Raw genomic sequence first — 17,801 nt, 5'->3', positions numbered from 1 at the left:
ATCTTTTTCTCTTCGATGAACTTCTAAACTAAGAAAGAGTTTGAGAATGCAAATACTTTGTAAACACAAATCTTTCTCAATCAAACAAATTAAAAGAAGAGCTTTTTCCTTTCCAAAGCACTCAAAACGAGACAACTAGTTATTTCACAAAAATTTCCCTTTTTTGTTTCAAAGCACTCAAACACTACAAAACAAACTTTTTTCCAAAAGAGATTTTTATATTTTTTAATAAAACACTAAAAACTATGAAAATGACTAACTTTGAGATCTACAAACTATAAAAACCTATTTGAAGTCAAAGCCTACTAAAAGTCTTTTTAAGGATGTTTTACTTAGCTAGATGTAAGCTAAGGACCAATTTATGCAGAATCACAAATAAGTCAAGAACAACCAATTTTGTTTTCTTTTTGAAAATGAAAATCCAAACTTTCAAACACAAGCTTTTCGAAGTTTTGTAAAGAGAAAACTCAAAGCGGATTCCTCAAACAAGGGGAGATTTCATAAATGGTCAGACTCATAAGAATGCTGGTAGACACTAAGGTGATTTGAAGTCCCTACAGCTTCTAAGCTCAGAGCCACTACACAACCAAAATGAAAAACAAACCCAACAAGAAAAACTCCTAGGAATTTCACCTAAAACCCTAACACTAACGAAATCAATCCAAGGAAAGCTTCTGACAAGTTATATGCAGGTCTGGGCAGTGGATAACAATTTCTAAACACAAACTAAGCTGACTAACAAAGGAAATCTTAGGGTTTTCAAAATTTTGACAGGGTCCGCAAGCCCACAGTTGGCACAGGTGCGGTCCCGCTCTGTGCTAAAAGCCAAGCTGCGGGTAAGTACACACTGTGTCAAACGGCTAGGGTGCGGTCCTCTCTCAAAGCTATGAAAAATGAAAAATAACCCTGGATCTACAAACTCTACCCAATTTTACACACAACAAGCCAAAAACATAAACAAAAACATAGTTTCTCAGGTCAAAGTAAAAACAAGGAAAACAATCAAGTCCCCAGTGGAGTCGCCATTTTGTCACATGGAATAAGTCGATCTTGTGGACAAGATAGACCTTCCTAGAATCTAAAGAATACCTAATGACAAGCAAACCAACCAGACACTATCTTTCTCTAAATATGCTTTTGTAAACAATGGCAAACAAGTGTTTTTAGGGCCTACCTTAGGTCCAACGCAAGCTTGTGGATGCCCTCGCTCCTTTGATCCAAATGAGCTCCTTTTCGCGAATCTGAAAACACAAACAAGGCAAACAAATTAAATAGCACCTGAAAAGCCAATTGCATAAAACATATTTAACATGAAAGTCAAGGAGTCCATGAAACAAATAACATAAGATACTTGTTGAGAAAAATGAGTTTGATTGTATTAATTCAAAAGAAGAAGAACTTTACAACCTTTGCCTTGACGCTGTACAAGCTCCTCCCAGGGTCCAGCAAGAAGTCTCCTCTACTTTGACAAGTTTCACTCACTCCCCAATGAAGCCAAAAAGATGTGTGATCTCTCCTCTTAAGCTCAACTAGGAAGTCTTGATTTCACCAGCATTTACCCTCAAAAATGTTCAGCTTCTAACCTCTCCAGCAACCAGCCCAATGCCTGTATTTATAGTGCAATGGAGGGAGGTTACTAGGTCCTCCTTCAAAGGGATAAAGCCCTCCTTCAAAGGGATAGCTCCTCTCATCAAGGGATTAGCTCCTTCTCTTTTGGGATGCATGAACCACCTCAGAGCGAACAATCCACGTCAAAATTCCTTCTAGAAACCTCTAGAATTAACCCAAAGTGAGTTTTTTAAGATAAAACTTGTGCCTTTTGACTTTCACAGGGGTCTGCACCTACACCGTTAGGGACAGTGCGGCCAGGTCCGCAGTTTTTGTACACAGAAGGTGCGGGACCACAGGTGACAGTGAGAGAAAGTGCGGAACCAGAGTTTCATTGTTTTTTAATGTCTTTCTCCCATTTCCAAAGCTTGATTTGAAGAGCTGAGGTTTGAGACTTGCTTAGGAGGACAGTACAAGTGATGATAGACCCATACTAACTGCAAATAATCATGGTGATGATATTTTTGTGTAACACCATGGGACCTTATATCTATGATGATGATGATCCTTCTATATCGGGTGGCTGCATCCATACCATGGATCTTAGACTTCCAGATGATCCTTTTCATTCAGATGGATGCACCCATACCATGGATATTTTCACGTGGTCCTTGCTATCCAGATGGTTGTGTCCATATCGTGGATTAATGTCTTGATATATATGACAGAGATCTCATATATGTATATGTATATGCATCCTTGATTTGCAGGTCTCCTAACGGTGTTTGTTCTCGTCCTTGCACTAGCTCGTAAAGCATCTCAACCATCACTCCCTGTTCTACCTTCATGCTTTAGGGGGCGATTTTTACACAATATTTTGTCACACCTCCTGCACTTCCCTGTGTCATACCCCAGAGTGCCAAAACTTGAAAACTATGCAGTGTACACATCCTGATATGCAGTTTAGATCCTCCCTAAAGAACTAATGAAAACATGCCTTAAGCCTTCCCTGAGGAAAATGAGCTCAAAACCCTAATTTCTGGGTCAGCGCGACTGTGACACTACCCACTCATGTTGATGGTAGGTTGCACCATATGAGCCTCATGTTTCCAACGTGGATTTGGCCTGGATACTCGCGCTGATCCCTAAAAGGAAAGTTTTCCCAAAGAGGAGGAGAAGCTTAGTGATCTAGAGGCTTCCAGAACAATGAGCTAGATGATGTTCATTGTGGATGTGGTCGATTTCTCCAAATATTACCCTTTGATCTTATCCCTATGAGCTCCTTCCTTGAGATGAGGACCTTCCCCTATCTTTGAAGAGATCCTAACTCCCTCTCCCTGCCTATAAATTCATCTTCTTCCATTCCCAAATGGTTGGTCTTTGATTATTTGCACCCTTATGCTGAGATAATGCCTACATGCTATTCATTTTGGCTTGGAGAAGGAGTGCTTAGAGAGATTGAGCTTGGACTGGGACATTCACTCAAGGAGGGCTTCCAACATCAAGGTCTGGGTTGTACACTTCCTCTTTTGTTTATTAATATATACAACTACTGGTTCACTTTCCATAAATGCTTGTGTCAATGCTTCATTTATTATAATGCTCCTTAATCTGTTAAGTGGATTACATTTGATTATGTTTGTTACACTTTTATGCTTTTTTGTGTTTTTGGCCTCTTGTGTAGGTATTCAAATGCTATGAGCAACGAGGACTGAGCCTGAGAAACAATTGATCAATATTTTCAACAAATGAGCACATTATAACATCAGAGTGAGGTAGGTCTCCTTCCTTTTCTCTTATTTCGATTGTAATCTAGGAAAGTGTCTTGTAGATTGTCTCGTTTGTTGCTAGACCCACTCATTGGGATAGAGGGGTCGTCTCTGTCCGCAGAGAGGATTCACCTACTTAATAAGAGGACACTTTCCCCTTTCCAATGAGCCCTTAGTCATCCTCTAACTCCTCTTAGTCTAAGAGAAAATGATTTTTTAAGATGAAATAATATATTCTTTATCCTAGCCGATTTAAGCCTACTTGTACAAGTTAGCCTCACCTTGAAGAGACGTGCCCCTTCATTTAAGGTCAAAAATTGTATAAATAAAGGTTCAAACACATCATTTCATCATCCAATTTTGGTAAAGAATATCACAGGAAGACAGAAAGGAAAAGTGTTCACATCTCGTGAACCAAGGATGTCGAGGAATATAGTTTTATTGATTGGGCATACCTCTATGATTGGGTTATCATTGAAGAATTGAAGAAGTGAAGATCTGATAATAGTGACACATTGGAGGCTCATATTAGAAGAAAGATAACCTTGGAACCTTACCTATTGGCTTTGACCTTTGATACATTGAACTGTGGACAATCACCAATTTCAGAGGGTTGGATAAGGATTGCAAAGCTACCTGTGTTGGAGGAGATCAGACTCTTGACTGTGGAACTCGGGATAGTGGAAGGGTCAGACTTGAAGTGATTGTTTTAGACTCAGACCTGTGGTAGTTTCTGTGCTAAGTTTCCCTCATGCTCAGACAAGAACAAAAGTAGCCTTGGACTTGTGATAAGGCTCCTCATGCTTGGACAAGAACAACAATATCGTTCGACCGGCAATAAGGCTCCTTCATGCTCAGATAGGAACAATAGTAGCCTCAGACCTCCTTCAAGCTCGGACTAGAACCCTGTAATAAATCAACAGTTTGGAAACCTATGATTATGAACCCATGGAAAGGTGGTTGGACTGTGTTTTTAGCTCGAACATGTAGCAACAAGGCTTGGACTTATTGAACAGTGGCATAAAAGGTGAAAGCTCAAAACAATGACGATTGTAGAGGATTGTTATCATTGTGGTGGCTTGGACTTGGGTGAAGGCTCAGACTTGTGTGAGGGCTATTAATAAGTTCTGAATATTGACCATACTCAAACCCGTTTTCACAAGATTAGGTGTGGAAGTGATGTGTTAAGGAGAAGACTTGAGTCAAAATTACTACATCTTGTAAAGCATCCCATTGATATTTTTGAAGCAAATTCAGGCATTGTTTGGAGAAAAATTTGAAGTGAAGTATTAGGAGTTTTGGATAGTGAAGTAATTGGAGCCTTAGGCAGTGAATTATTTGATCTCTTGGAGAGTGGGAAAATTAGAAATACGGAGCAGTCTTGTGGACAAGTTGATTGACTATTGAAGTAAGTCATTTATATATTATGTTTGTTAAAAGTTGAAGGGTTGGAGCCTTGGGAAGATAGGGTTGGAGCCCTAAAGGTTGGAGCGTCATAAAGCCTGATCCAAATGGATCCTAGAAAAACCTCTAAGTCTTCAAACATTAAAAATTGTCGCCTACGAAGAACCTTTCAAAAAGGAAAATTACACTAACGGGAGGTAAAAACATAGAGAAAACATTGAAAAACAAAGTATCGACGGCTTAAAACTACAATGCATCAAAGCCGTCAGATCTGGCCAATCAATAGTCTAGATCTGATCGGCATATCGTAGTCAGTGGTGACAGGCGAAGGCCATCGGAGGTGACCATATGACAGATGCGATCGTGATCAGCACGGGTCAACGAGGACCGTCGATCAAGCACGCAGATCAACAGCCCAAGTTGAATCACGATATCGCAATCGACGATTACAGAGGGGCGGTTACCAAATGACCCGGGGGCTTATGCGACGTGCGATTGCGATATCACCATATCGCGTTAGAGTGGCACAATGGAGCAGGGTTATATGTATATATGCAATGCGATGGTTGGACCTAACAGGATCATAAATGATATTTGATATAGTTTGAGATCCGCAAAAAAAAAGGGATTTTTATGTAAAGTTGTGTTTTCGTTAAATAAACGAAAACCAAGGGAAACGTGATTTGGGCGATGTTTTCGGACCCAAAAGGGTTTATTAATGCTGTTACATATTATTCAAGTCCGATATGAGCAGTATTTTCATGTTTCAATGTATTTTTAAATAAAAAGGGAAATCATGAAACAAGCAGGATTTCGAGTGGGCCATGGGCGGTAAGAGGTTTTGTCCAGGCTTCGCCCGAGCCCATACATTGGCTGCCATGTGTCCAGGCCCTGGAGAGAGAAAACCACTCGTTTCGGGCGGTTAACTCCTGTATGCATGGGCCGCCCGAAATAAACCATAGCCGTTGGATCTAGATCTTTCAAATCAATAGTGGAGATGCAATAAGCGACATAAAGGTGGACCCAATAGGAGTTATAAGGGGAATTTATAGTATTTCAAATCTGAAAAATAGTAGTTTGGCCAGTTTCCTGTGTTTTTTGGTATTTCTCTGTGAACACAGAGAATGCTGTTTCTGGAAATTTCAAAGGCCCAATGACCCATTCTGTTACAAAATAGGTGGCCACCATCCCTGGAGGCATTTAGCAATGATTTCTAACGCTCAGAAGGGGATCTGAGTAGACAGAGGCCGGGAAGCCAGAGAGCCGAGAAGGAGAAACGAACAGACATCACCGCTTGGCTTTAAAAGCCACAGAGGGTAGAAGACAGAGACAGGAAGTGCTGAGACAAAGCGCAAATAGAGACAGAGAGTCAGTGAGGAGAGTCTATGTACTCAGAAAGACTTGGGTGATCCAAGTAAAGCCTTGTTGTTTTGTATCTGTTGTGTGAGACTCAAATTGAGCTCACTTCTGTAAAACTCTGTTTTCAAAGACATAATAGAAAGGTCACCACTGAAGGTTAGACCAGGAGACGTAGCCCAGGAGTGTTGGGTGAACTCCATATTAAACTTGCTTTGTTTATGTGTGTTGTCTAGTATGTTGCTTTAACTACTTCATTGTCTATGTATTTCGCAATCTTATCGATCCATTGCACAAAGTAACATAGGCAAATCCATGCACATGAGTTTGTAATACCTTAATAATTGTTTAAGATCACATTTTCAGATCAAGTGGTATCATAGCTTTAGGTTGCTAAGGTTAGACAAGCTTATGCTGGATTGTTGAATGCTAATTAGGTCAAAGCTCAAATTAGGAGAAGGAGAACTCGTTGAGGCTAACCCAGAAATTGGAAGATTCTATCCTAGGAGGAAAATGGCAGAAGAAATTACCTTGGAACCAGACTCTTAGTTCATGGACAGTTTCATGACCATGAGAGCCATGGTAGAATAGATGTATCGAGAATTTAAAAAAGGCCGAGGGGAAGGCCCTTCAGCATCTCAAACAGGCAAAGGAGTAGAGGAACCTCTTCTAGTTGCCCATTCAGAAGGCAAAGGGAAAGGGGAAGAGCCTCCTCCATCAACACCTCCTTCTAGCCCTGAAAATAAAAAGAAGAAGACTTCTGTGATTAAATTAGATGTAAAATTTGATTTTCCAATATATGATGGAGAATTAAATGCAGAAAAGCTAGATAACTAGATTAGACATATTGATGTATATTGCAAAGTGGAGAACACTGATTCAGAAAGGAGAAAGATTCAGCTGGCCAGCCTTCGCCTTGGAGGAACTGCCCTAATGTGGTGGGAAGGCAAGACACAAACTGATTTGAAGAAGCATGGTAAAAATCTTTCTACCTGGAGTGAATGTGTTTCTATTTTTAAAAAACAATTCTATCCACTAGCTTATATGCAACAAGCTATGATGAGTTGGCAAAATATTTGCCAATTAAAGGGGCAAAGTGTATAAAGCTATACCTAGGAATTTAGAAAAAGAGCTTTAATTCTAGGCATTTCTCTAGACTCACCTGAAACTTTGTTGAAGTATATAGGTGGTCTGCATAGCTATTTGAGGCAAACCATTCTCATGTTTAACCCCACTAGCATAGATGAGGTATCCGTTCAGGCTACACATCTAGAGGCTAGAGGCAAGAATGTGAACCCGGAGATTGGGGGATCATCAAAACCCACTGCAAGCAAGAACAAGGAAAAGAAGAAGCAGAAATGGAAAGAGAGGAAGGCAAACGTTGTACAGAAAAACAAACCTTCATGCACTCATTGCAAGAAGGATGGACATGATGATGAACATTGTTGGTCTTTGCATCCGAAGCTGAAACCCAAGAAGTTTGATGGCAAGAAGAAGAAGACTGTTGCTGCTATACAGAAAGATTTGGGGTCAAACTCAAGTGATGAAACAACAATCACAGCTATAGGTATAAAAGGTAAAAATTCTGAAGCATCTACTAGTAATTCTGCACAAACTATTGATAATGAAGAAAATGAGAGGAAAAGACATGAGATTTTTCATATTAGAGTTATTTCCAAGCATCAAAAGATTGATACTTTATTTGATAGTGGCTCACAAGTAAACTTGATTTCTGAAGCAATTGTAAAGAAGTTGGGATTACTAACCACACCTCACAAGAAGCCATATCCATTAGGTTGGGTATGTGATAAAGCAAAGCTACAAGTGACTAGACAATGTAAACTTAGGTTTGCTATTGGGTTAGCATTTGTAGATGAGGTTGAGTTAGATATAGTTCCCTTGGATATATGTGGAATTGTTTTAGGAAGTCCTTACTTGTATGATATAAAAGCCATTTTCTATAAAGCTTAAGATAAGTATCAACTCACCAAAGATGGAATAGAATATATTGTAAGAGCTCATAAACTCAAAAATAATTACACTCTCATAAACTCAGGGCAGATGAAAAGAATTGTAAATTCATGCAAGAAATTTTTACTAATGGTTGTAAAGGAAAAGAAACCTGATAAAACCAATGTATTTGAGGGCTGTGATGCTAAATAGAAAGCTAATTTAGAAAAATTTGTTTCAGAATATGATATCCTATTTCACGAACCTAAAGTTCTACCACCCAAAAGGGAAATTGTACAAGATATTCATTTGGAGCAAGATGCTCCATTGCCTAACATCGGAATTTACAGGTTATCCGCTTTAGAGAATGCAAAGATCAAGAAGCAGGTACATGAGCTACTCGAGAAAGGGTTCATAAGACCCAGCACATCACCATGCGGATCTCCAATCGTGTTGGTGAGAAAGAAAGATGGTCCGTGGAGGATGTGCATTGATTACAGAGCGCTGAATAAAATAACGATCAAGAATCATTATCCCCTTCCTCACATTGATGATCTATTGGATTAGCTAAAAGAAGTAGTTTACTTTTCCAAGTTGGACTTGCGTAGTGGCTACCATCAGGTCAGAATAGCAGAACAAGATGCATGGAAGACTGCTTTCAAAAAAAAGCAAGGGCTGTATGAATGGCTAGTTATGCCTTTTGGCTTAACTAATGCTCCTGCCACTTTCATGAGAGTTATGAATGATGTACTCAGGTCTTTTATTGATGATTTTGTAATTGTATATTTAGATGACATTATTTTTTTCAGTAAAACATGGGAAGAACATTTGAAACATGTAAAGCAGACTCTAGATGTTTTGAAAAGAGAAATCTCTATGTTAAGTTATCAAAATGTGAATTTGTCAAAACATCTTTAAATTGTTAGGGTCATATTGTAGGGGGTGGTGAACTGACGATAGATCCCTCTAAGGTTGAAGTCATTGTGAACTGGCCTAAACCCAAATCTGCTATAGAAGTTAGGAGATTCCTAGGAGTAGCGCAATATTGGAGAAATTTTATTGCTAACTTTTCCTTGATTGCAGCTCCCTTACATGCTTTGACAGGATTGAACAAGGTGTTTTAGTGGGGAGGCAAACAACAGAAAGCCTTCGACACCTTGAAAGAAACAATTAGTACAGCACCAGTACTAGCATTGCCAGATCTTCAAATACCATTCGAGATTGAAACAGATGCGAGTGATTATGCCATAGGAGCAGTGTTGATGCAACATGGTAAACCCATATGTTATCACTCTGAGACATTTAATTCTGTAGTAGTTAATTATCCCACTTATGATAAAGAATTGTATGCATTAGTACAGAGTGTGAAAAAGTGGAAACATTACTTAATGGGCAAAGAAACAGTTATACATACTGATCATCAACCACTTTAGTATTTGCACTCACAAACTAAATTGCAGCAATCAAGACACTATAGGTGGATGGGTTTCCTACAACAATTTCATCTAGTCATCAGATATAAGAAAGGCATACACAATAAAGTTGCAGATATGTTGTCCAAACCAATCATAAATGCATCTACTATACTTAAGCATAATTCAGTATTGCATGAAAGCTACATTGAACAATATGCTCAAGATGTAGATTTTAAAGATGTATATGCAACTTTAAGTCATGGAAAACAAGTAGAAGAATTGGATTATCATGTTAAGGACCAACTCTTATATCATTTGGGAAAGTTATGCATTCCTCAAACTGAAAGAGTTAATATAATCCGAGAAGCACACACTTCTCTAATATCAGGTCATTTTTGTGTAAGTAAAACAGTTGCACAGCTGCAAAGATTCTGCTATTGGCCAAGAATGCATGAAATGGTTTCTAGATATATTAAAGTGTGTACCATGTGTGCTAAAAGAAAGCCCAACAATAGAAAACTAGGCTTGTACACTCCATTTCCAGTTCCTTCTCGTCCTTGGGAAAGTGTTTCCATGGACTTTGTTTGGGGATTTCCAAAATCTAGAAAAGGTCATGACTATTTATATGTTATTGTGGATAGGTTCAGCAAAATGTGTATTCTAATACCTTGTAACAAGAAGATTACAGCTGAAAAAATAGTGAAGTTGTTCTTTCAGCATGTCTGGATCCATTTTGGGTTACCCACTTCCATTGTATCTGATCGAGATTCCCAATTTGTTGGGAGATTTTGGTCAAGTCTGTGGGAAGTAATGGACACCAGACTAAAGAAGAGCACAGCCTTTCATCCACAAACCGATGGCCAAACAGAGGTGGTCAATAGGACAGTGATCCAGTTGCTCAAGGGCTATTGCAGCAAGCATCCCAAGCTTTGGGGTGAACATTTGCGTTATCTGCAACATGCTTACAACCGTGCTAGACACTCTTCTACACAAAGATCTCCTTTTGAGACTTGTTTTGGTTTCACATCAAAGTCTCCCTTGGATTTTGTCTTTGGAAAAGACATAGCAGTTGATGGACACAATGATGTGGACAAAGCAACCAAGTTCATTGAACAGATCCAAGAAATTCACCAGGTAGTGCAGGAATAGCTGCAACAGAGCCAGGTCGAGTACAAGGCAAGGCATGATAAGCATTGAATTGAACATAGCTTCCAAGTTGGTGATCAAGTCTAGTTGTACATCAGCAAAGACAGAATGCAAGGTGAAGGAAAGAAGCTAAAGCCAATAAGGTATGGGCCTTTCAATATACTTGAGAAAATTGGTGAGAACGCTTTTTGCCTTGATTTTCCAGCTTACATGCACATCTATTTAGTGGTAAATGCAGAAAAATTGAGACTGTTTGAACCTTCATTAATTGAAGATCCTAAAGAGCAAAGTCAGTTGCCTCCTATTGATGATCTGTTGCCTGAACATCTCAATGAGTTGCAGGAAGATACAGTTATGGACAGGAAGGTGAGAACTATGCGCAAAGGGGATATTGAGTACCTCATAATTGGACTCAAAGGTTCAAAACCCAGCAGTGCAAGATGGATAGAGATTGAGCAAGTGAGGAAGCTGTATCCTCACTTGATTGATGCTTAAAAACCAACTTTTGGTGGTCCAAAAGCCTTTTTAGTGGGAAGGCATGATCCAAATGGATCCTAGAAAACCCTCTAAGTCTTCAAACATTCAAAATTGTCACCTAAGAAGAACCTTTCAAAAAGGTGGATTACACTATCGAGAGGCAAAAACATAGAGAAAACATTGAAAAACAGAGTATCGGCGGCTTAAAACTACAATGCATCGGAGCCGTCAAATCTGGTCGATCAATGGTCCAGATCCGATCGGCATATCACAGTCGGCGGTGACAGGCGGAGGCCATCGGAGGTGACCATATGACAGTTGTGATCATGATCAGCACGGGTCAATGAGGACCATCGATCAAGCGTGTAGATCGACGGCCCAAGTTGAATCGTGATATCACAATCGGCGATTACAGAGGAGCGGTTACCAAACGGCCTGGGGGCTTATGTGATGTGTGATTGCGATATTGCCATATTGCGTCAGAGCAACACAATGGAGTGGGGTTATATGTATATATGTGATGCGATGGCTGGACCCAACGGGATCATAAATGATATTTGATATAGTTTGAGATCCGTAAAAAAAGGGCTTTTTTATGTAAAGTTGTGTTTTCGTTAAATAAACGAAAACCAAGGGAAACGCGATTTGGGCGATGTTGCCGGACCCGAAAGGGTTTATTAATGTTGTTACATATTATTTCAAGTCCGATATGAGCGGGATTTTCATGTTTCAATGTATTTTTAAATAAAAAGGGAAATCACGAAACAAGCAGGATTTTGGGTGGGCCGTGGGCAGTAAGAGGTTTTGGCTGGGCTCCGCTCGAGCCCATACATTGGCTGCCACGTGTCCAGGCCCTGGAGAGAGAAAACCACTCTTTTCGGGCAGTTAACTCCCGTACGCATGGGCCGCCCGAAATAAACCACAACCGTTGGATCTAGATCTTCTAGATCAATGGTGGAGATGCAATAAGCGACATAAAGGCGGACTCAATAGGAGTTATAAGGGGAATTTATAGTATTTCAAATCCGACAAATGGCAGTTTGGAAAATTTCCTGTGTTTTTTGATATTTCTTTGTGAACACAAAGAATGCTGTTTTTGGAAATTTCAAAGGCTCGATGACCCATTCCGTTACAGAACAGGTGGCCACCATCCCTGGAGGCGTTTAGCAATGATTACTAATGCTCAGAAGGGGATCTGAGAGGACAGAGGCCAGGAAGCTAGAGAGCGGATAAGGAGAAACGAACAGACAGCACCAATTGGCTTTAAAAGCCACAGAAGGTAGAAGACAGAGACAGGTAGTGCTGAGACAGAGTGAAAACAGAAACAGGGAGTAAGTGAGGAGAGTCTGTGTACTCAGAAAGACTTGGGGGATCCAAGTAAAGCCTTGTTGTTTTGTATCTGTTGTGTGAGACTCAAATTGAGCTCACTTCTGTAAAACTTTGTTTTCAAAGACATAATAGAGAGGTCACCACTAAAGGCTGGACTAAGAGATGTAGCCCAGGAGTGTTGGGTGAACTCCATATTAAACTTGTTGTGTTTATGTGTGTTGTCTATTATGTTTCTTTAACTGCTTCATTGTCTATGTATTTCACAATCTTATCGATCCATTGCACAAAGTAACATAGGCAAATCCATGCACATGAGTCTGTAATACCTTAATAATTGTTTAAGATCACATTTTCAGATCAAAGGCCAAGTTGGAGCTTGGCAACAGGTTGGAGCCTTATGGATTGAAGGGTTGGAGCCCTCAACATTATTGTACTCAAACTATTGTAAAAATAGAATTGGTGTCCTCATTTGTTCTTAATAAAATTACTATCATTTACTTTCTAGTTTTAATTGTGAAAAATATTAACTGGTAAAATAAGAATTGTAAAAGAAATATTGATTCAACCCCCCTCTCAGTATTTCCAATAGGCCACCTGCCTATTCTGCTTGGAAAACTAATATGAATTTATGAAGGAATGAAATGAAGTACATATTTAAACCAAGAATATATAGATATAGTGAAACTGAAGTTCACTTAATAAATATCAAATACTGAAATTTGTTTACATGTATAATGAAAGAAAATTAGCTCGAAGAGTAGTAGCTTATCTCCGAGAAGAGATGTAACAACTACATGTATTTTGAACTATGCTACAATGAGGCTTTGATGTCTTTTTATCATGAAGGAACAATAAGAAACCATAAATATCCAAAAACCTAACCCTAGGAGATAAAGTACTAAAATCTTATGGGCTCAAATGGGGTCAGTTGGAACGTCAACTTCCTGGGGTCATAAATTTAGACAGGGAAAATTTTAAGAACCCCGCCTAAATTTATATGTATAATAAATGGGCGAATATCCATGGTATATAGGAAAAATGAAAGGCGATTTTATCAATAATATAATATGTATATATAATTTTTTGGCGAATCTCTCACCAGGCATGGCGAATATTTTACTAAATTATAAAATCTTGTAAGATCTTGGTATTACCATGGGTCAATACCATGGGTTATCATAAACCTGAGCTTAAAAATTACTATTAGTAATTTATAAAAATAAATAAAATTAATAGTTGATTTTTATTTTATTTTTTATTTTAACCAAGCTAAAATGTTTAACATACATTAAATTACAACATCCATCTTTACTCTTGATCCACCAAGCCCGAGAGGGATCAAATATTTTTTCACTCTATGCTAGTTTGCATATCACAATATTTGATAGCTCTCGGGAGTTAGTAGATCCAGACTAAAGATGGATCTATCCTGGTTTAATTCCCTCATTTAAATAGGCTACATTCCAAGTGAATACCATGTGCCATTTTGGTGAATACCATGGGTCAATACCATGTGCCATTTTTATTTTTATTAATATTAATATTAGGGTTAATAATGTTTTTTTGCATGCTATTAATAACAATCTAGTCCATGGTATTTGTCCCATAGTATTTTGCCCATAGGTTTCACCTAAATATAACGCATTTTTTGAGTGTTCGTAAATATAAGGTGACTTATGGAGTAAATATAAAAAAATGTTTTATTTGTTTACCATACCTCTCGTTTATTTATATTTTTATTAATTTACCATACCTCTTTTACAAATATGGTATTTGGCCCATAGGATTCACTTAAATAAAACCTATTCTTGAAAATGGGTGAATGGATTCACTTAAATAAAACCTATTCTTGAAAATGGGAGAATGGAAGGTTGTAACTCCTAATTTCAAGGGCTAAATTTACCTTTTTTACCCTCTCCCTTAAAATAAGGTGGGCTATTTGAGGTGATTTGTAAAAATGTACTATGATACAAAATATTCGCCCACTAAAAATTTAAAACCCCTTAATTTCGCCAAATGGCGAACATTTTCCCCTAAAACTTTTTCTATGAATTTGGAATATGATCTATGTTTTGTCACACTATGAAATAATGCATGAACTCAAAATGTTGGATTATCCAAATCTTGGGGGCTAAGATCTAGAACCAAGAATGCTTAGAGAGGAGGATAGAACCTAGTGCGAGAAAATTAACGAAATAATGCATGAACTAAATGACCCCTAAAAAAAATATGAAAACCTCATCAGCTCAGAGGAGAAAGGCAAGATGACTAAGAGACTGAGCAAGTTCACAGGCCTATTTGTCAAACTAACACTCTTCCTGAGGCAACAGATAGAGTTACCCTAGGTACTTACGCACCTGGTGCATGGCTAGGAAGCTTTATAAAGTAGGTTGCTAGTTCCTGGAGAGCGTTAGGTTGACAAATAGGCCTGTGACTCAGGTGCGTTAGTACCTAGGGTAACTCTGTCTGTTGCCTTAAGAAGAGTGTTAGCTTGACAAATAGGCCTGTGAACCTGTTCAGTCTCTCAGTCATCTTGCCTTTCTCCTCTGAGCTGATGAGGAGGTCATTTTCCTATGTAACAAGAATAAGATACACCATAAAGCCCAATTCTTTATTAAATGAGGGAGAAAATGTTGTTACATCTACATTGTGTGGACCAATCTCTCCTTTCACAAAATGAGGCTTATTATTTATAGCCTTTTTTGAGTTATGATACCATAGGTGGATGCCACTCTCCATTTGAATCAATCCTCCTCCCTTACGAAGAAATGGTGCCCATTACATAAATTTCCCTCCTGAGAAGTCTTTGTTGAATGAAGAGGATAGTTTTGTGTGAATAACCCATAATTATGGGTTTGTGGATGACCGAAAACCATGTGTTGTTGAAGAAAAGGGTGTGGTTGGCCCATAACTATGGGTTTGTGGATGACTCTTAACCATGATGAATGAAGATCCAAGGATAGAGATACCATGTAATGCTTGTGATCCAACTGTGATATTGATAGTGTATGGCCTAGCAAATTGACTTCGATGGCAAGGGTTTTGTGTAGTTAACCCATAACCATGGGTTTTTGGATGACCCATAACCATGATGAATGGAGATCCGAGGATAGATATACCATGTAATGCTTGTGGACCAATTGTGATGATGATAGTGTGTGGCCTAGAAAATCAAATGTGGTAGCAAGGGTTTTGTGTGGTTGACCCATAACCGTGGGTTTGTGTGTGACCGATAACCATGATGAGATATTTCTCTTGCCAATATGCCTGGTAGAGATATGATGGCTTATCTTTGTAAATGATCACTTTTCAATGAGATGTTTTAAAGGCTTCCTCCAAGTATTGAAGTTTCACATTTGTGATTCCCATTGTTGTGATTTGATGATCCGACCATGACATTGCCTTAGCATTAGGAGGGATAATTTGTCACAATTAAAAGTACGCTTCAAGATAGTCAACAAAGATACCCCAATCACCATGGGCCCCACTAGTTGTCAAATGCATAACTAGAAAGGCAAAATACCAAGCTTCAATGTGCCAAAATTTGGATTGCAAATAGCTAATGTACCAAGAAGCATGATGCCTGAAGGATGCCAAATTTTGTTGGCCAGATTAAGGAAAATGATTTATAACCAAGTTGTTGATGAAAATCTTGGATAATGTTTTGTATGTTCTCCTTCCTTTTAGCTTTTGGTTCTTTCTTTCTTGCAACTTATTTCACCTTGGTAAGCATATTATTGATCACTAGCCTTCGAGTCAATATTCTCTACATTTGCAACTTTTGCAAGGAGCCTAATTCCCTGTGATTGGTGCTTAGTTGTCACCAGGTCTATATTACTAAGATCCTTTCTCAAATCACCTACATACATTATTCTTGTAAGTCTGCAAAGCTTCTTGGTATTAGAATTTTTCACTAAAGGTTTCACCATATAAATCCCTTGCAATTTAATTGGATTACAAAACATTGTCGTCAGATTTCCACAACTTATTTCTACACCATTTGGTAGTATATTTTTGACATGTTTCAAAGTATGGTATTAAAAATATGCCTTGTGGCATTCGTTTATAAAACATAGTGCATCTTTTTCCATAGACCATGAAAGTCCCAGTTAATTTGGTCAAATGAAAATACATTAGGAGAAAATCCATCTCCCTTGTTGTCAATGTTGGACATTGGTTAAACCAATTCTCCCCGTGTGTTTCACGACATGGACTAACTACCTGTTGTGGATCATTATCTTTGGCTATGTGATCGTTGACTAACACCTATGGGTTTTGGTCTAACAGCAATCGTGATTCCCAACAAGTGGTATCAGGGTGTAGGTCACGAGTTCGATACACACTCGACTCGTGTTGGGGGGGAGATTTTTGGACATTGGTTAAACCAACGCTCCCCATGTGTTTTGTGACATCGACTAACCACCTCTCGTGGATCCTTATCTCTGGTGATGCGATCTTTGACTAACACCTGTGGGTTTTGGTCTAATGGCAATCGTAATTACCAACAGTCAAGGCATATTTTGGCATTGAATATTGATAATATATTATCAAATGATTCCTTCTAGTGATGGGTATATGCATTACCAAAGAGAAAAAAAAAATAGTAATTTCATCAAGTGATCCATTTTCCATATGGAAAAATTCTTCACAATGCTACTTAATTTGTGATTTCCTTTTCCCACTAGCACATTGATTATTTCATAGCAGCTCGTAATATTATTACCCATTGTATTAGTTCTAATTTCCTAAAAATGGATAAATTGAAAATCATAAACGAAGTGTTAATACTCCTTGCTTAAACTTGTTGATTCCTGATGTGCAGACTAGAATATTTTTCAATATCCATATTATTAGTCGACTAAGGTTTTGAAAAATGTTGGGGTTTCTAGAAGTTGTGGGAAGGTTTATGTTTGATGGATTTGAAAGAGAATCCTTGAAAACATCTTTGAAGGTTGTCATTCCTAGAGGCTTTCCAAGCTTCCGTCCATCCTCATCTGATTACAATTGGTGTTAGTTCAATTGGATGAGTCCCTATCGTTAAAGCACATTTGCTATTAAAATGTCCTAGTTTCAATTCTCTCATCACTCTTAGGGTCAAGCCCTATGGTTGAGCTACCAATAAGTGATCCCTTCAGGTGAATCTTCCTGGTTTCATGTAATGGTTCTTCTTAGTGTAATTATTCTTATTCTCCAATTCTAGCTCTATGACTCTTCATATTTTTGTGATGTATTTGAGTTATTGTATATTTTATCATTGTTTTTGTAATTAGTTTCATGTCAGATCTATATGTTTTATCTCCCCCTCTCTCAGCATTCTTGGCTCTTGTATCTTAGCCCCTAAGATCTGGATCAATGGTATAAAAGTCAGGTTACAAATCCACGGGAACGAGGGTTTGAAGCATATTTC

General features: G+C 38.4%; 1 pseudogene; it reads right to left on the bottom strand.

Annotated features, from left to right (window-relative positions):
• The window catches only part of LOC149174043 (uncharacterized), a 54,734-nt pseudogene extending 37,613 nt beyond the window's left edge, over window positions 1-17,121 (bottom strand).
• Between the last annotated feature and the right edge of the window lie 680 nt (window positions 17,122-17,801).

This window comes from Pinus tabuliformis, chromosome 4_1 (assembly GCF_031772625.1).
Source record: "Pinus tabuliformis cultivar Carrire ecotype Pingquan chromosome 4_1, CPIR1, whole genome shotgun sequence".
Classification (NCBI taxonomy): domain Eukaryota; kingdom Viridiplantae; phylum Streptophyta; class Pinopsida; order Pinales; family Pinaceae; genus Pinus; species Pinus tabuliformis.
This window is presented reverse-complemented; position numbering and strand designations above follow the sequence as displayed.